Source organism: Trachymyrmex cornetzi, unplaced genomic scaffold (genome assembly GCF_001594075.2).
Source record: "Trachymyrmex cornetzi isolate Tcor2-1 unplaced genomic scaffold, Tcor1.1 scaffold727, whole genome shotgun sequence".
Lineage (NCBI taxonomy): Eukaryota > Metazoa > Arthropoda > Insecta > Hymenoptera > Formicidae > Trachymyrmex > Trachymyrmex cornetzi.
The window spans coordinates 28,409-34,060 of NW_017300056.1; positions in this window are offsets into that span (position 1 = coordinate 28,409).

Genomic DNA, 5,652 nt, shown 5'->3' on the forward strand with positions numbered 1-5,652 from the left:
TATATTTGAAAACTTTTAGTTGAGTTATTTGTGAAACATTTCACATGAAATAATGTCGCAAACCTTTCAGTTGAGCTGTTTTTAAAATCTTTCTCATATGGAAAAAGTACAAACGGAATAGAGTCAAATATATTTATTAATTTATTGATTTTCTCAATGTGCTTACTTCGTGAACATTTGTTATTCTTTCATTTATTTCAATTGACAGAAAAACGGAAAGAGAGAATTAAAGAAAGCATTAATAAGCATTAGTCTAAAAGTAGAACAACTTGTAGACATAAAAGGACTATAATTCCCGAAGAATAAATAGAAGAATTGAAAGATGTAAACCCAATCGATTCATTAACAAAAAATGAAGATGCCAGACGATTCCATAATGTAAGTACTAATACGCATGAATTGTCCATACTGGACATTCATACTGAAAATGTATTCCTACTCTCTAAATTCTTTAGAATCTCACTTTAAAGAGTAGGATCTCACTTTAAAGAGTAGGATCTCACTTTAAAGAGTAGTTGTTATAATTCACTCTAAAAATTTTAGAGAGTATATAATTATTTTGATTTAACAAAATTACTTTCAGATCTATATCTAACTAAAAGTCACAGGAATAATTTAAAGAAAGCCGTCGTGGTGACTTGAGCCGCATTATTTATTTCACGAGTGTGATGTTAACGACGAGATCGATTGGAAATTCTAGAGATCCCGCTAATATTTATTATATTATGGTCTGTACGTATCTATAACCATATTTAACATATAACTAATTGCAACTACAAAAACTAAAATAATAAATGAACAATATAAATATATATAATATTCATACGTTTCAACCTCGATCAGGTCATTCTCAATCCCAGATAGACAAAAAGATGTCTTTTAGACTTCTAAAAGACTTCTCACCATGTCTTGTGATATCTTGCATTTTTTACGAAAAGATGTCTTTTAAAGTCCTAAAAGATGTTTTATGCAACAGTTTAAGATATCTTTCAGATATCTAAAGATATCTGGAAGATGTCTTTTCGATATGTGAGAGATGTCTTTAAGATGTCTTAAAGATATCTGGAAGATGTTTTTTTAGATATTTGAGAGATGTCTTTAAGATGTCTTAAAGATATCTGGAAGATGTCTTTTAGATATGTGAGAAATGGCTTTAAGGTGTCTTAAAGATATCTTTTAGATGTCTTGAAAATATCTTTTTGATGTCTTGAAGATATCTTAAAAAATAAATAATGTTTGTGGAGCAAACAGCAACTTTTAATTAATAAACTTAACATCGTCATGCTGTGTTATTATTCATTTTCTAAATATGGAAAACGAATGGAAACCATCGTCATACTGTATTTTTTAATATAAGAAAAATATAAAACCTTTTCACTTTGAAAACACATTTTTTATTTATTTATAAAACAAATATAAGATAACTAATGAATATTCCAATTGAAATAAATATATAGAAGATAGTGACTGCTGTTTGACATGGAATTTAATTAGATAGACACCTCTAAGCACAACATACAATACGAAGCTGTATTTAAAAACATTAGTTGCTCGAAACAGACAGCCTTTCGTATTTGGGACTAATGTGGCCCGAATTTGAAATCTGCACTAAGGTACATCTGTTATCATGATACAATATGAATTCTATATAAATTCTACTTTTATCGCTCGTTTATTACAACGATATAAATTGCCAGAAATTATCATTTTTTAGTTGTTTGTAGAAAAAAATGCAAACATGAAGAAGAAAAAGAAAAAACATACTTTAAAAGAAAATACTTTTGTCCCTTTACAACTATAGATATTGCAGCAAAATTGTATTTTTAATATGACAAAATATTGTAATGACTCGAAATACATTTAAACTCATTTTCTGGAAAGCTTTGTTTTTTGAGTCATTACAGTAAATGAGCAATATTATTTTACATTACATTTTACATTTTAATGCGAAATAATACTGTCGGTTATTTGACTATCGTGTAATTAATAATTAATGACAGGACATACATTCGGAAGGTACGTTGTCAAGACTATTACGTCATTATAATATCTTTATCATTATATGTAAAACAAGAGGATCGATTATGTATCATGAAACGAGATGAAAATTACAACAGTGAACAGATGTTGACAATGAAATTATAAATATTCTAATAAATCACTCACTTTTGTTATTTTCATCTCGTTTCACACTGTTAGATATCAAAGGAATAATTGAATCTAATTCCTTTAAATAACAAAGTGTTGGTTAATTCAAGGAATTGGGTCCCATTAATCCTTTGATATCTAACAGTGCGAAATGAGACGAAAATAACAAAAGTGAGTGACATCTGTTATACATTTCATATATTCCCATTTAACCACATATGTTTTGTCACATTCTTTACATATTCTATCTTATAAATTATATTAGTGTGTATCATTCGTAAACTTTAAATGTATCGTAACGTCTTAACAGATGACTCTTGTTTTACATATAATGATAAAGATATAATGACGTAATAGTGTTGACAACGTACCTTCCGAATATGTGTCCTATGTCATTAATTATTAATTACATGATAGTCAAATAACCGACAGTATTATTTCACATTAAAATGTAAAATGTAATATAAAATAATATTGCTCATTTACTGTAATGACTCAAAAAACAAAGCTTTCCAGAAAATGAGTTTGAATGTATTTTGAGTCATTACAATTTTGTCATATTAAAAATACAATTTTGTTCCAATAACAATTGTAAATGGACAAAAGTATTTTCTTTTAAAATATGTTTTTTTCTTTTTCGATTTTATGTTTGCATTTATTGACAGATGACATGTCAATTTTACACTCTTATTAACGAAAATCACGTAAGTTTAAGGTCTAACGTTTAATCATATATTTTCTTTACGATTTAACATAATAAATTATTAAATAACAAATTTTAACTTAATAGATTATTAAATAGATTTGTAGTGCATTATTATAGATTGAACCACCGATGACGGTGGTGGGGGTAGAAACATGAGTAAAATGAGAGACAAATAAATGGACGAACGTTATTTCTCTGTTTATTAAATCTGATTAGTTGTTGTTGATCCAGCATTGGGTGAACAACAAGGATAAAATGGTATACAAGGGTACTTGGGTGATGTGTCCGACGTAGCTTTATTAATAATCCAATTTTTAAAAATATAATTTAATTTTAATTTAATTTTAATTTAATTTTAATTGTACTGCCATCACAATTAAATATCGGTCGGTTTCCGTGTACAACATTTTAAAAAGTTCAGAGTTGATTTTTAATCCAATTCTTGGATTGCTTTGAATTTCCATTGATTTCCATGGATTTCTACACTATAGTTACCGAGCTATATAAGCAAAATTTTAGGTGTGGAGTGCTCCACGATTCCACACTATAGTTGCCGATCCTGCGCGTAGCAAATAACCATAAATAAGGGAAATATTGAAGAGAGTAAAATCAACCAATTGTTAATAAATAAATTGTCATAAGCTTTGTGTAATAAATTCGTGTCTGACTGTATATTTAAACTATTTTTTTATTTTTAAATAAAAATTATTTCTGATATGAGTCTTTTATTCAATATTCTTTCTTCGTCCAATATCTTAATGTTATCCCAATTAAATTCATATGATTGTTCCAGGCGATTTTCGGTAATTACAGATTTTTGTTCTGTTTTCCAATTGATATGGTTTCTATGTTCATGGACTCTCGTTTTTATAGTCCTACCCATTTGACTACATATATTGTGTCACATTCTTTACACATTCGATCTTATAAATTATATTAGTGTGCATCATTCGTGAACTTTAAATGTATCGTAACGTCTTAATAGATGACATGTCAATTTTACACTCTTACTAGCCCATTGCAAGCGCGCGCTACGCACGCGCTGACCTCAGATGACCTTAACTTATCTTCATTTTTACATATTGATCTATATGATAGTTTATATTAAATTGACATGAATTCTTAATAAAATAGCATTTCAATTGTGATTGGTCTTTTTGTGACGAAATAAAATCTTCGAATTTCAAAACATTTCTATCAATGACACTTTATACTTACATTATTCGACACAAATATTTATTCAATTTTTGAATAACGATAAAAAATATGAAAAATCTTTTCCTTTAAATTTTCATTTTTAATCTGAATCAACGTATTTGGAACCTTTTACGTACGTCATATTGGATTAGGCATTTTTTAATTTCAAATTTTAAGTTCAGAATCGAAATCCGCGTCAATAAAAAATCTTCTCTTGTATGTGTCTCTCTTTAAGGCCCAGTTTCACAATTGACGGTTAACTCTTAACCAAGGTTCAACTTATTCATTATCTCTTTTCAATTCTAGAATTGGAAAAGATGAGAAATAAGTTAAACCTCGGTTAAGAGTTAATCGTGAGTTGTGAAATTGAGCCTAAATCTCTGTCCTCTCCGTCTAGAACTGTTCATAAGGAAGAAGCTACCAACCGTCATATAACATGCGTATTATATTACAGTTATATCGTTGAGTGGGAAATTACAACTAACAGGTACGTTACATGTAACTTTATGTTTACTGGGTATGATTATAATTTTATGTAATATTTGTAAAATATTTTAGTTTCAGAAAAATATAATCATATTATAACTGTAAGAAATGGGTTACTCCGTGTCTGATGCGCCACTTGCGTTACACGTTACCTCTCTGACTTACACACTTACACTTTCCATTGCCTTCTTGTTGCACCTTAACATTAGATGTTTATTTATAAAATATGACGCGCGGAGCGGCTGTAATTTGTTAATGGCGAGAAGAACGAGATCGTTGTGCTGACTGATCATTTTCTTTATTGTAAAATCAATTAAAGAATCTAAGATACATTCAATAAACCTTTTGACCATTGAAATAATACGCTTAATTAATCTAATAAGAGAAGCAAATCATCGCCCACCAATCGAAGAACTTCAAAAACGCTAGCAATCCAAGGCTTTTTCAGCTATAAAATTCTTACGAAAACGAAGGTTCGCTCAAGTATCCATTTCATTTAAATATACAGGTATGTATTCTATTATTGTTTCATTTATATTAAGATGTATTTATATACAATACAGTTTACTAGTTATAAGTTTGGAAATACTTACGATTTTCTAATTTTACTATTATAACCTCTATTATTATTTTCAGTTTATGAAAATGTTAAGATAATGATAGTTGTTAAACTAATATAGTTATATTGATAGTTTTTACAAACTGTCGTTGAATATTAATAATTTAAAAACTATAGCAGTCTTGACATTTTCATATTAAGATTTTTTACTCTATTTTATCTTTAGAATATGTTGTATAAGTATTGTAAGGTAGTGGTGAAATACATTATATATATGTGTGCGTGCTTGCGTGCGTGCATATTTACATATTTTTAAAACAAAATATTAGTCGTAAACGTTTTAAGCAAACTTGTAAATGGTATTGTGTATGTATATATAATAGTATAACTAATATAGAAACGTTCAAATAAAAATGTATGAATATTAATAATATTAATTTATTTTTATTTATTTCAGGGTAATATTCAAGAAGATGTTTGAAGAAGAAGTATTAATGAAGCGTTCAAAAAGTTGATGTTTTTGGAAAGAAATAAGAAATATTAATTTACCTTTTAT